The 18068-nt window shown below is 36.3% G+C and overlaps 1 protein-coding gene across 5 annotated transcripts in view; it reads left to right on the top strand.

Annotated features, from left to right (window-relative positions):
* Positions 1 to 18068, top strand: part of SYT1 (synaptotagmin 1) — a 364737-nt gene that overhangs the window by 150365 nt on the left and 196304 nt on the right. Inside the window, exon 4 of one of the 5 annotated variants that reach the window (XM_074827158.1) lies at positions 11221 to 11279. The exons of the other annotated variants lie outside the window; for them this stretch is intronic. The gene's annotated coding sequence lies outside the window, so the exon portion shown is untranslated. The remainder of the gene's footprint in view (positions 1 to 11220; positions 11280 to 18068) is intronic. 5 annotated transcript variants of the gene reach the window in all.

Below are 18068 nucleotides of genomic sequence, written 5' to 3'. Positions count from 1 at the left end.
TTTTCCTGAGCATAAGAATTACCTTGCAAACTTCCACAGAGCTGACTCAGAAAAATCTTGTTGTCTGGAAGGCTGGAACAGCCAAACTCACTTTGGGTATATGAAATTACATGTCACACTATAGTGGGCAACAGAACTATACTCCAGAATCCTCTGTGCATTGATTGACAGCTACTTGTCAAACCTAAGGCTGAGATGAAAATAAGCTTGCCACCTCAGTTCCATTGTAAATGCTACTGCACGTTTAAAGCACAGGCTTTGTTCATCTAACCAGTTGCTTTGCTGTAAATACTTATTGTCCATTATGTATGTAATTTGTTCCTGTTTTTACCTTGGAAAGAAGACTATCTCACTGTGGTTGGTTTCCCCTAGATGTTTTGATGGATCATAACTCTTGCTTCCTTGGCATGTATCAGGAAAGCTTAAGCAAGGTGGAAACCGTCTTTTCAACTGCCACTTCAACACAAGTCAAGGCATTCAAAATTTGCCAACTAAGGCCAGTTCAGTTTCAAAAGACTCATAAAGAAACACGATATTCTTTGATCAAGTGTTCATAATTTGATTTGAAGTAGTTTGGATTGAAATTATACTTGGACAAATTAAATGTTTAAAATGAGCTAACAGGTTACAAATCAATACATTTTTAATGGCTTGAAAAAACTAGCCTTCAGCTTATTATTCATGTGTCTGAAAAAATGGAATAGTAATCTGATGCAATGACTGCTGCAGGTGAAAAAACTCATGGAGCAGTCTCAAAAATCTGAATAGATGAGTTCAGTATTATCTAAAAATAATGCAAGTGAATTCTGTGCTATAGCAACTTCTTTGTGAATTAGTGTTATACTTCATAAATGAGTAGCAACAAAGTAGAACGGAAGGTTAGTGAATATATAAAGAGTATGAAAAGGCCACAAGTACAGATAAGAAACTAATTTTTTACAAAATATTCTTAGTGTTGCTGGATTTTTAATATCCATCCTGAATTCTGCAATGATATGAGAAACAGGAGACGCTGAGCCTGGGTCTAACATGACATAACAGACTGCGTTATCAAGTAATGATCCACAGATGATTCGAAGTGTTATTATAAGTAATGCTTTCATCATATTATAATGTTTCATTATTCATTATGTATCCAAAAATTATTCTTAATAAAAAGGACAATGGTGTTTTTAATATAGGAAGAAAAACATATTTTCAGTCCTGTGTGAAAAAAATTCAGTGTTTGGATACTTATACTTGTCCTTGGTAAAAGATTAGATTTGGATTTTCATTGTGGTTGTCATCCAAATGTACTCTTTTTCCCATTGAGATATGTTCATATAAAATTGTGACTGAAGTGTGTGTGTGGGGGAGAGAGAGAGACTGAGAGGAGTTATTGCACGTTTCTTTTTATGTTTATGAAAATAAGTATGTGTATATTAAATTATGCTTATGTATCTTTACATTTGTATAGATTGGTATGTGTAAGTTCATATCCATAAGAATGAACTCTTTCTCCTGTTTTGACATTAAAATTCCAAAATAATAAGCTATAGCTATGCAGTGGTGACAACACTAAAAGAAGATGCAGTTCTTTATTTAATGGCCACAAGCCAAAGTCTGGAATGGAAATAGTTTCTCGTGAAAAAGCCTCCAACAAATTTTTCATGTACTTTTCATACAATTAATTCAATCTTGTCATAATGTAGTGTAACTGTAGATGCATTGTAGATACCTGCAGAAATGGGTAGACTAAAAACTACAGGTTTTAAATCGAACATTGGAAAATATGAATTGTTAGTAATAAACAAGCCTTTCCATTGGCTTCAGCATATGCAATTTTAGTTGCATGATCATTGCAGGGGATACCAGAATATAAGCAAAATGCAGAATGCTTAGGGAAACAGTGGATACTTAGACTTTTTTTCTATCCTCATTCTTTAGTGGGATATTTACATGTGCTATTCGCATCTTTCTCTGAAGGCAGGATAACTATTTTTTTCTGTAGGCTTTTCTGTGTTCCTTAACATTATATCTAGTAATGGTAATGGTATGGTACTTGGATACTAAGAAACTTGCAGCACCCATGTGAAAAGAGGAAAAGATTTTAGTTCCATTTTGTAAATGGGTGAGTAAGGCACATAATGCATAGGAGCGTCCATTCATTTTGTGTGTCCATTGAGCACAAGACCTTTTAACATCTTGATTCTTTCAGAACGCTACATTTTTTGTAGCATATAATGCATTAAAAGCCTCCCTTGGAGGGACTTAAAACTGGGAGGAGGCAAGACACACTGTTAGCAGATTTCACAGTTATTTGTGGAGAGCAGAAAAGTACTGAGAAACTGAGTTCAAAGCAAGATACTGGTGGGGCAGTGCTTCTATATGGTATTACTCTTTGCTTCTATTTCTGTAGCTGCTGATGCTTTTCTTTGGATTTCTTCCACCTATAATAGTTCTTGTCTCCTCCACACACAGAGTCTTCCCTTAGCTCTTCATGCTAGCTTGCCACATCCATGTGTGCTCTTTTCTAGTCTCTATCCACCTGTCTGCTCTTTGTGCTTCTGTCCCAGTCTGTTCCTGCCTTCTGTCTCTTCTCTCCCTGGCTCACCTTCCTCCCTGGGCTGTTGGGCTGGCCACATCCATTTGCACTGCCTCCATTTTGCATCCCTTCTCCCTGCCTAGTCTCCTTGCCCAGTGTTGGTCCCAGGGCATACAAACACACAGAGACACTCTGACCAGCCATCCCCTTAGAAGATGATTCTTACCTTCATCTATTCCTTTCTTTCTGATTGAAAGTCAATCAAGTCTTTGTTTTTCATGCGTTTTCATACTGTCTGGTTGTCTGTAAGGCTTCATATAGAGAAGATGCTCCTTTTATTCTGAGTTCCAGTGTGTAGCACTGTGGCAATATTCCTAAAATGTTCTCCCCCTCAGCAGTAGAAATCCTTGGTCCTTCCAGTTCTTAGCTGGAACAAGTTGATTGCTGATGGAAATTTGGTGATAGGGATGTAGCTGCTGATCTTCAGTCTCTACTGCAAATAGATGAACTGAGATGGGTTTTTTTTCTGAAAGCTCATTGATTAGATGGATTTCGACACTTCACAGAAATAACACATTTCTGATGCCAGGGTGAACCTTCTGCCAGATTGGAAACAGGTGGGGAAGTGAAACTTCTTGAAACATTTGTTGGGGTTTTTTTCCCAAAAAATGTCTTTCTCTCCCTAGTATTGTATTTTTAATTAATTTGAGGAAGATATGCAGTGTGGGAATTTCAATGGCCAACAGATTTGGCACAGTAAACAGACTCACATAATCAGAAGCACTGACAGCTCTTAAGAATAAGCCTGAGGTTGTTGCCTATCATGTAGTGTTTAAAATAGTTTCTTGTATGTTTCTCCATATGACAAAATTCATAAGCTGTGGATTGAAGATAGACATCTTTTACAGTAAACTGCTGAATTTACTTCATTATTAAAATCAGTATATAAATCATACTCATTAAGCTGCAGGACAAAACAAGAAAAAATTCAATTATAGGATCTAATAGAGCATTGTGTTGAGATTTAAATGACTGCCATGAAAGAATAAACGAGGTTTTTGTTAGACTTCCAATAAGTGATGGTTTACTTCTATTGAAGAGCTTAAGCCTATTTTCATAAACTCATTTAATATTGTGCCATCTTACTTTCCCAAGAAACCTGGTTAGTATGTGTTTACAGCAAGCTGTTTTGCTGTTTTGATTGTCAGAACCTTGGAAAATATCAAGGTCAAATATAGAATTGCAAATTAATGCAAAAATGCATTTAATATACCGATAGATGATCTACTGAAATGTTCCTATTTTTACACTTATAATTTTTTAATTGTAAAAGAGAGGAGTGAATTTAATGAGCTGAAAATGATGGCTTAGTGTTATTAGTTGGAGTTGGTACACTTTACTTGGGTGATATGCAGGTTTTCTCATAGAACTCTGCATATAATTATATATAATATAATTCAGTCCAGAACTGGAAAAAAATTACTAACCAGACTCATAACACTCCTAGTCTAGTATTGGCTCAGCAGACGATACCACTCACTGAACATCATAGGAGTATTGTAGGAAAGGGAGGGAACAAGTGAATAGTAAGTTAGTGTAGGTCATAACACTGACTAGTGGGTATTTTGATAATGCTGAAGTTAGAAAATATTTTTTAATGGTAGATACCAAGTCTAACAACTTTTTCTTTCCTAAGAAAATACTTCTTTTTCCTCTTTATTTTCCAAATCTCCTCTTGAAAATTCACCATTCTGTAGGAGTGTGTTGTAGAAGACACTCTGTTGGCTTCTTACACTCACACACAAGCACACACACAAGCTAAGTGTATTTTAAGGCATGTCACAGTTAAGGATGTCTTTTCTGTTGAGGTCAAAGTGTTTGAGTTCATGTCTGTGGGTTTTTCTTCTTTCCATATTTGAAGATACAATTTAAATAAAATGTGTGGTTAATTATTTGGTGTCTCGAGGAGATCCTATTATGGTGTCTTTCTGTATAAAAATTGTAGATTATGAATCTGTGGTAGTACCAAGCTATTTTCCTCTGTTAATTTTTAAACATAAACCAACAATATTAATTAGAAAGTAACTTGAAATATGTTATCCTACAGTGGCAATTGTCTTGAAGGCTTGGACAGTATAACGTCAAAGGAGATGTGTAAGTTAATGTAAACAAACGAGCCTGGGATTGAGTTAGCAGAATTTCTTTTTGGAATGTACTGACTTAAATCCTTCCAGCAATACAAAGGCTGGATCTGGGATAGTGGGAAGTGACAAAACTGCTGAACCACATATTACAGAACAGTGGGAGGTCCAAAGTTAAGAGACTCAATATCAAATTTTGAACAAAGCTGACAACATTTTGCTCCTTTTATTAGCCCCTCCCACTCTCTTTCATACTCTGATTCCTGGAGGAAGAAAAAATGTTGTGAGCTGTTTGACTTGTCAAAAGAATCGTCATAAATGAAAACCTACAACTCTGGTTTAGCAATTCGCCATGGTGATCTTAGGTTACCTTTGATTATGGGCTCTGTAACTAAGGAAGATGAACAGCTCCACAAAAATCCGAGCTGTTAATTAGAGCAGTGCTTTTATTTTCACATCTTTTCATTTCAACCCTACATCCTGTTTGCCATATGTGACAGTGAAGCTGAGAGGGAGAACCGTGAGAGAGCATCCTTGTAATGACTGTCTGAAAGTACGGAGTGTCCCCAGCCAGCAGACAGAATGAGACTGGGCTGTCAGTCAGGATACAATTTTAAGTTAGATAATTTCAGACAAAATGGAGAACAAAATCACTTGGGCACAGGTCAGATGTCTTTTCCTGCTTCCCCCACAAATAATAGATGATTTCAGTTTCCGGGCATATCTTGTGGTCTCATCCCTCTCCTTCTCTCTTCCTGCGCCTTCTCCCACACTGCCTTTCATGCCATTTCAACAGGGAAGCTGCACAGCAGAAATAATCTCACCCTGCCATTGTGGAGAAAGCACCTAGTCAGTGTGTGCTTCACTGTATCTAGACAAATTTTACTGGAAGACCGATCTCCAGAAATACTGTGAGCCTCTGGTCTCTGTCACCAACCAAAGTAGTCAGCCAACACCCAAAGGTAATTTTTTTGGACTGTTTCTGATCATGGTTAAGATGGTTAGATCTTGGGGGAAGAAGTTAGGCCCAAATTTCTGTGGTCCTGCTTCTCATGCAGGGTTCAGCCTTCCTTGAGTGAGAGCTCCACTTGCATGAAAATGATGTAATCTAAGTGACTGTTAAATTTTTGTGATTTTGTAATAGTATTAACTGCCTAATGGCATTTTGATAATAAGTAAATATAATTAATATTAAGTTCCCAGGGGTGATTTGAAAGGATACAGTGTGGTAGCTTGATGCCGATTATTAGTTATTAGAACACAGGTTTGAAGGGGCTGCATATAGTACAATGCTGTTTTGTGTCCATGCATGAAGGAGCAAAGATGAGCAGGAAGGGAGAGGGAGATCACATCTGAAATTTGACACGCCCCATGAAATACGGCTGGGCCCGCTTTGGCTCCAGGCACATTAACCAGATCGAGCACAAGAGGAGAGGTTTCCTTCAGCCTGGTTGCATTTGGAGGTGCTGTTACTCTCTGGAGTTGCAGGCTAGGAGCAGCAAAATAGGATTCCCAGGGGGCAGAGCAGAAGAGTTGGGAAGAAGCTGTATCATGATCTGTCACTACATCGATAAAAAAGGTTTGCTCTTTTCTCTCTCTCCCCTCAACCTTCAGGAGGACAATAGCTACTGCTAAGGGAGGAAAGGGAAACAGAGAACAGAGATGAGAAAGAACTGATTTACAGCATCTTCAGAAATAAGCTGTACTTGCTGAACAGTGAGAGCCTCAAGCACTGCATGAACGTGGTGGGTCATCGTGGGCTGCATGGTGGAATAATTTACACCAGATACAGGCTTTTGAATCCTCTGCTTCTCTGGCTGAATGGTTAGTCACAGAGGTATTGCCATTGGTTTTGGTTGTCAGGGTCATGAAAAGCCACATGTGAGCTGCATGTGAATTTTTGGTGCTTGGCTATTTAAGTCTGGACTATCTAAAGCTAAAGCTCAAGCCAGAGAGCTCCCATGCCATGCATGGAGCTGCGTGGCAGTGCTCCTGTGCAGTTGAAGAAAGGCTTGTGAGTGTGGAGGCTTTCCCAAGCTACAGTTGTGGAGGTGAGACTGAAGATGGATAAAGATTTTGGGAAGAAATCATTGGTACTGAGGGAAGTTTCGGCTTCTCTCTCTTTCGCTCTGAAGTGGTATAGGAGAGCTTACACATTGTTGGTATCCCCACACAATAACAGAGGCATGATACCTTTTTAAAATTTAACCATTATTTCTCAAAGGACCTCAGAAGCTCCTGCAGTTCTTTGTTGATGTGCTGGTTCAGAAGGAGCTCAGTCTCTGCCCAGAGCAGTTCAGCTGTGGTCCCCTGGTGAATTGCCTTTCCTGGCTGGGCTAAACGATGTATGATGGCTCAGGCCAAGCAGTTTGGTGTGGGGAGGGACAGTGCCTCTTGGCACTTGCCCTGGTGAAACATCCACTGTCTCCATGCTCCTCCACTGACTCCAGAAGAAAGAAAATGTGAAACAAGGTATGGAAACCAAACTGTACTGTTGCTGTAGCCAGGAAGAGAAGTACTTTTTTTGAAAAGAAACCAAAGTGATATTTTGTTGTGACTGTGGAAGTTGTGGAAGGAGCCTGACCGTTCTTGACTTATGCATAATCATTCTCATAGTGCATATTCATTCCTACCAACAGTTAGGAAAATGCAGCTACCAAACTCCATGCTTCGAGATGTATCTACTTTTGATTGTACAGTGTATGACATTTTTATTCAAACCTCTGTCCGGATGCAGGAACTGTGCTCAGTAGTTGCTGGAGGGGGAAAAAAAGTGCATTGGAAGCACTGTTGAAGAAAAATAAGAGCTTACTGGACATTAAAGTTGAATGTCGAGCTAACTGGTGGTAATTTTGTTTTCAAATTATGTCTTCTTGATGACCCGAGGCTAGCAGATTTATCTTTTTCCCCTCCTTCTTATTTCATCAGTTCAAACCTGAAATGTGAAGTATGCTTATTAGGAAACCAGTGTGGTCATTGCTTTGAAAGGATGATGCTGACAGTGTAGCTGCTTATAAACTATTTGTGTGTTGCTTTGCCTGGAATTTGGACAAGCTAGCCACTGAAGCGGAAAAAGCACAGCCAGTGATGTCAAATATTATTGGTGCAATGTGCCTTTATCTGTGCCTGGCTGAGCAGCATCAAATGGCATTTGATGTGGTTCTTTCCCAAGGCCATAGCTTGCTGCATACAGCAGATTCTCAGTGAAATAATTTTTATATTTTATATTTATACACGCACATACATGCATCATGTTTAAAATCCATCAGGGTGATTTGCATGAATTTATAAAATATTCCTCCACCTACCCAACTTATTTTTTTCATTTCATATTAATAAACCACTTTGAAAAAATCATGGCATCTTTCCCATAATAGTATTCTTGAGTTAAATAAGCCTCAATGCATCTATGATATACAGCAGTCACAAATATGTTTTTTGAAGTAGTAAAAAAATGCCTGAAATTAGTGATTTTAGCAGCTGCTAAATTATAAAAGTTGTGGGTTTTTTTCTCAATTATTTCTTGGATGAAGACTTTTACACCTGTAAGTATGTTTTTTTGTGAAGCACTGAACTCTTTCTGTTAGCTATAGTTATGAGGATGTATAAACAGCACTTGTTGTCTCTGCCCTCAATGCAAATAGAAATCCTGCTCCATTATGTAACCTGTTGTATACAGAAATAATGGGGAAATGCCGCATTGTATTTAAGTAGCATTATATTTGAACAAGTTGATGCTTTAACAGCACCTTTTTTTTAAAATACTACTTTCCTTTCTTGTTAGGATTCTGCTGTTAAATATTCGTTTTGCAATTCATAAAAGTACTATTTCAGAGGCATAATAACTTTTATGCCCTAGATGTTCAAATTTAAAATGAAATACATGTTTGCTTCTCATATTTTACTTTTTGGACAAGTCTCCTCCTATCCCAATAAATGATGTAGAGAATAGATGTTGATAATAAGAACAGACATCTGGTATAGGTGTGAAGAATTCACCATGTATTTCTGTTGTAGCAGAATTTTGACTAATCTAGACCAAGTAATAGTGGCATCTTTTCTGCATGCTGTTTTTATTTTTCTGTTCACTTTAGACTGAAATGAAAAACACCTGCCAATCCATATTGAAACATTTGAGCTTCATTGATTGCTACCTGCAGGGAGTATCCCAGTAATGACCATGTAACAACTTGGGGGTGAAAATGATCTCTCTGTCTAGTCTTGTGTGGGCTAACACCATACAGAAAAGGACAAAATGGTCAAAGTCTCACTGCTACTTTGCCCTAGACTTGTCTTTTCAGTAACATTTTGTTCACCATACCTCCTGCTTGCTGCTGGCAGCAAACATGTTTTTTTAGCCCTGGCTTATGAAATTACAGTTTTATTAAAGCCTGTGCAGTATGTTGTTAACTTGGTAAGAAAAATCTCTGCATTAACTTTTAACTCAGATAATAGCCTAGCCTGTTTTGTTTTAATTCTTCCAAAATCAAATTCCAGGGAAAGAAGTATGTAATGGATTTTTTTTACAGGCTAGAAATTAGGTTTAGTGGGGACATCTTGTCAGACTATTTAGGATTTATCATCTTGTCACCTGTTAGCACAACTGAATTACAAGCTGGTAATCATAAGTGCACTATTAGTATATAATGTTGCCAATTTAATGATTTATCTTTTAAAGTAGTTTCAAGAGCACCACTGCTACTTGAGTTTCCCTCCTAATTTAGGAAAAATAATCCATTGTTTCAGTGTTCCTTTTCTTCCCTTGAAGACTGAAAAAGGTAAAGGAAAGACTGAAAGAGGAGGGAAGAGTAGGAAAGGGGAAGAGTATATGGCAGAGAGACTATTCATCAGCTGTTGTCAAATGCACAGAATAAACCAGCTGGATCAGAAATGAGAGAAGAATCCTATAGTCTTTTCCAGTTAGAGCAATATTGGAACATTAGTTCTAGAGTGAGTTAAAAGTATTTAAGGAACAAACTTAATGTTCTCTTGAAAACTTTTATATCCTGATAAGTATTGAAATAGAAATAATTATTCTGTAATTTGAATTTAGTGTGGTTCAGTATTGTTTAAAAGAAGCACATACAAACTCTGCCACTGCTGAAGTTTTTATATACAGCATTTGCCTAAAGAAGAGGCAGTGCAGATTTCAGAATTTCCAGGCAATCTTTATTCTAAGGATGACAACTGTTTTCAACTTTTATTTTAACAGAAAATCATGCTTTATAAATACATCCCCTTAATGGAAGTTACATTTTCTTTTCTAGGTGATACATGCTTTGTTTTCATAAGTTAATCTTTCTAACTTCTAAAATTGATCAATATTGAATTCAGGCTTCAAAATTTTTTTCTTTGGGCTTCCAAAATAGTAAACATGTTTCCATGGCATGCTCTGTTACTGGTTTTGTAAGTGGCCACTTATGCATGAGAATTGTCATAATTTTTTATAAACTGCCATTGTTTCCATTATTCCTATGAAACTGTATTTTCAGAAAAGAGTGGCATTATTTTATAGTTTTAAATTTCTCTCCGTACTCCGTTCCTCCCTTCACCTGCCCACCTTTAGACCATTATGCCTTGGTCTCTACCAAGAGATTATTTAATTTGCTTTGTTTTCTAATCACTTAAGGGTTAGGCATGCTTGCCAAGATGTTCAGAAAATGTAGTGATTTGTGAGTATCTTACTTCTGGGGGTTTAAAGGAGCATGATTGTCAGTGCACACTGAACATCAGTTCTATGAAAAATAACAGCTTTTTAATATGATCTAAATGGTGCCAGCAGTCATCACCTGAGAAAGTCATAGATCTACCACATTTATTGTCATCCAGGTGGAGAGCTAGAGCTTATCGGTGGTGGCTTCTTAATTATTTTGTAATTCTGTTGAGTTCTTCTGTTCTCGTCTGAGCTAATATGCATTTTCCTAAGATGGATCTGATTTAAGAAAAACAGGACTTTTCACGATCTCAAAATTGATGGCTTGCCACATACAATTTCAGAGTATGTGAGCAGCACACTAAAAAAGATATTCTGGAGAACAATTTTGAATTGGTCCACTGTATTAGTATTGATTTTTTTGTCCTTTCGAGCCTCCCTAATATAAATGTGGAAATAACTCCATGAAGCACAAACCAGAAGCCACTGTCTGTGTAAGTGCACCACTTAGCTGTGGTCTGCTTATGTTTAACACTTGTTTGATACCAAGGCAGCAATAAGATTAAATCAGGTTGGTGTTTAGTCCAGCTCAAAGCAGGGTCTTCAGCAAATTCCGTTGATTTTAGGCTGTCAGATATAACCAGAGTATTGAAAATTGCTTGCTTTAATAGTGTAAACATTTTTTTCTTTCATTTCATGAAAACAGTTTACCCTAGATGATATGTAATGGGAAATTTTCTACTACATCATTCAAATATTGCCTCCAGTCCAGATCTTCAAATGTGCATTAAACTGAAAATTGAAAATAATTTGCCAAAAAACCCAACATCATCACAAATGCACTATTTTGAGAATAAAAAAAATACATATATTTGGAGTTAATGATTTTTTTCCTTCTATAGGAACAAAAGCTTAAAGTGTGTGACTTCCGGGTCTGGAAACTCCTTGTAGACTTGGCCTTGTAAGTGCATGGAAATCTTAAGTAATCATTCACCCAAGAATGCATTTTTTTATATATAAATGTTATATTTATTATAGTAAATAATGTCTTGTGTCTGAACAGTAAGTTTGGAGTGATTTTTTTTTTCTAATTTAATTTCAGTCATCAAATTTGCTATGATTCTAGAATATCTTTTATGAAATACCTTAGAGAAATATATCATAATTGTAGAAATACATTAGAGAGCAATGAACTTTTATGATTCAATTTCGGGTTTGCTTTAATAACTCAGACCAAACAAAACTGGATAAAATAAACATCATTCTTTTTATATCACCCCTGAATTAATTTTAGTATTTGTGAAATTTTAAAATGCACAATTCTTCTCCATTATATCTGAATATTGTAAAGTTTTCCCATCTCTGCATGGATTGACCAAGCTTAAACTCCCCTTTTATACATTGCTTTGAAATAAATCGTAAAAATACAAGGATCTAATTACGTGAAATACTCTCTGGTAGTATTTAGTGTTTGCTGCTATTGAAATACATATATGGGTGTGGAAGGCGTGTAAAAATCAGACAATAAGGACATGTAATTCTTTTTGGAAGGAAGTTAAAACACCTTATTTGTTCTTTCCATTCAGGGCTGACTTGGTTGGTGGACAGGCCACTGCAGTTGCGTTGCTTCAGGGCCTGTGAATGTGGGCAGGTGGAGGACTTACAGGAGTTTAGAAGCTTTTGACATGTTCATTGCAGCACCTTCAGATTCCCCAAGATTTTTTATCCCTAAAAAGGGTGCATCAGAGCATTGACTATCAATTGGTGTTAGAGATCTGAGTGTGCATTTATATATTTTGTAAAACATATTAATATTTGTAAATCTTAAAAACAGAAAGGAAAAGATCACTGTAACTAAATAAGATTAGCTGTCTTATAAGGCCTTCACTTGTGTGAAGCTTATTGTTTGACTATGATTCAGAAGTGCTCAGACAAAACAGACTGGCTAGTGATCTCCTTTCAAATAATTACATTTATTTTCTCTAGTGATTAACAGATGATCCCATCACTCTTATTTTTGAGCTCCTAATCCTCTTGCATGTGTTTTGGGATTGTGCTGGGTATCAGCAGGTACCGAGGAAATATCTTTGTGACAGAAAATTGTTCTGGACTAACTGGGTCTAGAATGTTATGTTATGGAAGCAAATCTGGTTTGTTACTTGTCTTATAAGCAACACTGCATCCAGTAATAGACTAAAAAGGGGAACCAGGATTGGCAACAGTAAGAAGAAATGACAAGAGAAAGGGTTAAAGGCAGTCAGACCTTGTAGAGCTAATTCTGTTTGGTTTGGAAATCTTATATACTGTACCTCATACTTCTTGTGTGAGGATTAGATTTAGAAGTTTCCTGGGGAAAAAAATAAGCAGCCTGAAGAAAAAATAGTCCCGCAGAATATTGAAATTTTACTGTACGGACAGTAGGTGGATTTGTAAAGAGACTAAGAGCAAGTTGACTCATAAAATCCTATATCAATTAATCATTTAAAAAAATATTAAAATCCCAAAACATGTATAAACACTAAATTGCAGCATCTTATACTAATTATTAATTTATAAACTTTTCTTAGGTTAAGCCTGGTTTTGATGAACTGGTTTAATATTTCAGTACATATATTTATTGCAGTATTACTCAGGTATCCCATTCACATTTAAAATAAATAATTATTTTTTTCTTCACACTTAAAAATCAAGTACTAATGGAGCTATCCGTACAGTTATTATAGAAACACTGGATCCCAACTGATAAAGGATTTGGGGAGTACATATTAAAGAGTGAGACACTCTTTAATTGAATTGAACTATATGAAAATACTTTGATTTAAATTGTTCAGGATAGATTTTTTTTGGCACTTTTATTTTCTGATGATATTGCATACCATAAAATATTACTTAAAATAAAATGTAATTAAACAGTACAGAAGAGAGCGATGAAAGGAGTTTGAAATATTTCTGATGGAAGAAAAAAATCTAACATTCAATATGAAGCAAATGCAGAGTTGGCAAAAATGATGTCTGAATGAATCCATAGTCATTTTAAGCATGTAAAGATATTCACCATTATTACTTTTGTAAATTATATTCTATTTCACAATAAGAAGGTAGAGGTCCAAGACTGCAACTTTTAGTATTTCAAAAGAGAATTATGTTAGTTTAAGTCCAAAAATTGGTCTGCCCCATGTATTTTCAGGGAGATCAGATGAATGATGTTATATCAAAATTATAATGCTGAAGAGAACTGAGTTTATCAGAGCCAGGTAGAGCTGCTCCTCTGTCCTCCATCCCTCGTTATTCAAGGGCAATAGTTGGATCATTCATGAGTTTCTACTGTTAAATTTGAGCGAGGTACTAGATATGGTGGAAAATGTGCTTTCCAATAAATTCCAGTAATTCACAATACTGTGGCAGTCTTCCTGAAAATGATGTTGAGAGTCCTCTGTGTATATCTTTCATGTGGCAAAATCCATTTGGAATGGAGATCTGTCTGTGTTTGTCCTTCTGGTTTCCTTCTGGAGTTACAGATGTGTGTGGTCCTGAACTCTCATTAAACATGATGGTCCCTTATTTACTTGGAACCTCCACTACAAAAAGGTGGAAGCCACACACATCAGGCTAGTTTTTGAAGTTTGCACTTTGATGTGTTGATAACTAAATCACAGATCACCTGGTGGGAGACTTTGATTGCCTGTCAAGGCCAATCAGGAGTCACTGGCAGAGAAAACACTTATTCTAGAAAAGTATTGCTACTGTAGACATGGTCAAGTAATCACAAAGACCCTCTGAGGTGAAAACAGCCTCCATGCAGAGTACTGTAGTTGCTAGTAGCTTGCGTTAAAGGAATAGGCATGGGGAGAGTGGTTTTGCTATGATTCATCTACCATTCTGGGACTGCCTTACTCAAAGGCTGAAAGTGGACCTTCATCTTATTCTTGGTCTTACTCAGTTGAAGGCAGGGCAAAAAATGTGTTTTTAAATGTAGTTTGCTGAGATGATAATGGTGATAATTGTAATAAATTATCAGAAGGAAGTAAACATCTATCTTCATTGTAAGCAAAGCAGAAAGGTCATGGACAGAGTGAACATGGAAGGAAGTCACTGCTGGCAATTTTCTTCGATCAGCATTAAAGAACAAGGTCACCTTTGAATGGAGAATATTTGTATTTTGGATGTCCAACCAAGGCTCCAAGTCAGAGGCCTGGCATTTCATACATTTATTACGCCAGGGTCGCAGGAATACCAAATTCTCTTCTTTGTTACGTATGAATAGCTAAGTTTTCTCCTAAATGAAAAGCATTTCTTTGTGATCTTTGTTCTTTACTGAAATTTAAAGTAAAAGAGATTTAGGGTTCTTACAACAATGCTGTGCTTTCATTTTGTACTAAGCCAGCATAAATGGCTTTCAGCAGAAATTCGGTAATTGGGTGGAATTTTAACTCCGCTACTGCTTAATGGAATTTGATTACTATTGTGATAGTAAGCAAAGCACTCATTATAGATCAAGAGCCAACTTGTTCAAATACTATCAAAACTTGAAACAAAAATTGCAGTCCCTATCTGAAGCAATTTGCTGCTGAAGTACACGTGTTACAGACAAGCGCTGTATTAAGTCTTTCAGGAGGGTGTAGGGAGACTGTGAACTGATTCCTCTGTGGTGGTTCCCATATCACAGGTAGCACCGTGAAAGTAAGGATGACTTCAGTTCTGCCAAGTCGCTGCAACACTTTGTAAAGTCATGGGCAGATAAAATGGACATCATAAGGATCAAGCCTGGCTTGCTGGCACTTTTGGGAGCCAGCACTACAGTGCTGGTGTGGATTTGTAATGTCACGATCTGGACCCATACAAATAACATATAACAGGATTTTGTTCCTTTGTTGCCAGTCTGTCTTTAGGATCTATGTTATTTTATTGTTGTTTTAGGACATAATCAATCAAAGCTTAGTTACAGTTTCTTCTATAGGGCTGCTGCCCTGTGTGAAAGTTAGAGCTATGTATGGTTACTGAAATCTGTCTTTTTTGTATTAAAAGAGAAGGAAGTACAAGAAAGCCACAGGATGCTATTGCCTTTAGCAATTATTTGTTTGAACTGTCCAGGTGGAAAATTGCCTAGAGATTTCATGGTCATTTTTGCAGATTATGGCAGTCTAAAGGTGGAGGTGTGAGGTGGAACATCTTACACTTTGTCACTGTTCCAATGCCTGTTTGCTGCTGAAGACAGTTTCTTGGTGAGAAGACAGATGAAGTGGAAAAATCCATAATGTGTTCTCTATGACAATGTGAATTCTCATCAAAGGGTGATGGTGGTAACTAACCATTTTTTAGTGTATAGACACAACACTGCACATACTGTTAGAATGTGAGAGAGGAATAATATGATTATGCAGTGGATTCCAAGAACTTTTTTCCAGGTTAGTTATTTTTCTCTGGCTTCTGCATTAGTTTCAGAACTATTTGCATAATCTGGTTTTGTCTGTCTGGATTAATAAAAATTAAGATATAAGCATTAGCTTTAAATTACTTTTGTGGTAAAAGTAAAATCTGGCTTGTTCAGAGAGTAAATTACAAGAACCATATAAAGAAGGGAAACAGAGTTGGGAAAACATAAATGGGGAGACAAACAACTTGGACTAGAAGAGAGATATCTATTGTGAAAAGCGAATGAGATGCTTTGCATTTAGCTCAGTCTGTTTTAACTCAAATGTTGTGTCAAAATTCAACGAGCTTTCCGCCACTGTAATAAAATTTTGAAGTTGACTGTTCTGAGCCTGAGAAATATTTTTGGTTACATGGATAGAAAAACATTTGTGAAAAAACATTATATAGACATTTAGAATAACAGACTGTAACTTATTCCAATTCTGTTATGTAATTTAGTACATAGCAACCTCAACTGATGACAACTGAAATAATCTCTCTATTATCTGCAGTACAATTTCACTATAAACAGTATTAATACAAGCTTCTGCTGAGTGCCATAGCAATATACTTCATCTTTGCTCTTTAGGTTCAGCTCTTGATGTGAAAATAGGTCAGTTTTTATTCTCTGTTATCTGTCAGCATGTGTGTCAATCAAGCAGGTGATGAACATACGCCTGTTAGGGGTTATATTTAAGATCATCAACTCATTTTATGTAGGCTTCTAAACAGATTGTTTCTCTTTGTCCCCAGAAACATTATCTGGATTTGAACCACTGATACGAGTGTGAAAGAATCTGTTTATACTCACCAATGTCCTCAGCCTAGCTTCCATCTGTTAAAATTTTAAAGGCACGAATTTTATTCTGTATGAACAAAGCATATGAAAAATCACCGTACTGGATTAATAAGTAATTAGTGGAATTTCCTTCAATTAAAACTGAACACACAAGCCTGCAGCCTTGCATATTGAGTACCTTCTTTAAACCAAAGTAGGCACCAGTATAACTTGAGACAGAGCTGTGATATAAAATTTTCCAGCATATATTAGTCTGATAAATTTTGAAGGTGATTTGCTTTTTATGCCTTTCTCTTCCTGATGATTCTTTTTAAGCTTTTCTAGGTTGTGTTTTCCAATGGATTTTACTAACCTTCTCAACTATTTGGCAAATAAGGAAATAGCATCACACTCAAAAGAAATATGCTGCCTAAATTATTTCCGGTAATGCAAATAAAATATCAAAGTAATCTCATAGTAAACTCATGCTGTGAGTGAGAAGCCTCTTCTTTCGATTATGAATACTCCCACCATCCAGTGACAGATTTAAGTTACACACTGTGGTCCACATTTTTTGTTTCCTGATTTTTTTTTTCTTCTCTTTTCACTAGCAATGCAATACTCTTGAATCTTATTACTATTGTTTGATTTGCTGTACCTCTTAAAAGCCATAGTCAGATTGACATGCATAGTTAGTCTATGTTGCTGGAAGCTGTGTAATATAAAGACACCAGAGCTAGATTTAAATTGAGTTATTGAGGGTACCTGGAGCAGTCTATCAAGAGAAGCATAGGTCTTAATCTGTAGTTGTTTATTCCCCTTAGCTTGATACAGACATGCCATCAATACAAGACTATTCCTGTGAGACAACCTTATGGTTTACTGTTATGTGAATTACACATACATGAATGCAAAAGGGTTTCTAAATTGTCTATGCTATGTGCATTTATTTCATTGTACATTTATTGTAATATAATACAGCGTCTTGACTGTTTATGTAAAATTTATTCTATCTAAACATCAGCCCTGAATATTAGAAATTCTGAAGCATTCAAAGTAGCAGAGGCTACTGTTACTGGTGTTCTAATGGAAATCAAATCTTCTGGTGGAAAGTAGTTAGTAATGACCACAAAATCATTATGAAAGAGCTCATATAATTGGAACGGTGGGAAAGAGAAATTCAGTTAACATGCATACTCCTAACATTAGCACTTATTTAGACAGCCTTTCTTTGTGAAAAGAGTTGGTACTATGTCGAAGTCAAAATGATAAGTCTGCGTATACAAATAAGGGATCAATACATGACTATATTCAGAATTAAATCTGCAGAGTGTTCTAGGTTGATTCTGGCAAACAAAGAAGATGAAATTTCTCTGTTGACAGACTAATGTTTGGGAAGCTCACCAAAAAAAAGCACTCACATGTAGAGCAAGTAGAAAAATTACAATTTTAAAATTAAATTTATGTGGGGTTTGATTTGTTTGTTTCTTTACTGAAATATATGCTTTTGTGTTTAAAAAAAAAAAATGTCCTCTAAATCCAGAATTTTGGGGTTTTTTG

This window comes from Strix aluco, chromosome 5 (genome assembly GCF_031877795.1).
Source record: "Strix aluco isolate bStrAlu1 chromosome 5, bStrAlu1.hap1, whole genome shotgun sequence".
Classification (NCBI taxonomy): Eukaryota; Metazoa; Chordata; class Aves; order Strigiformes; family Strigidae; genus Strix; species Strix aluco.
Note: the sequence above shows the minus strand (reverse complement) of the source record. Positions and strands in the feature narration are given on the sequence as shown.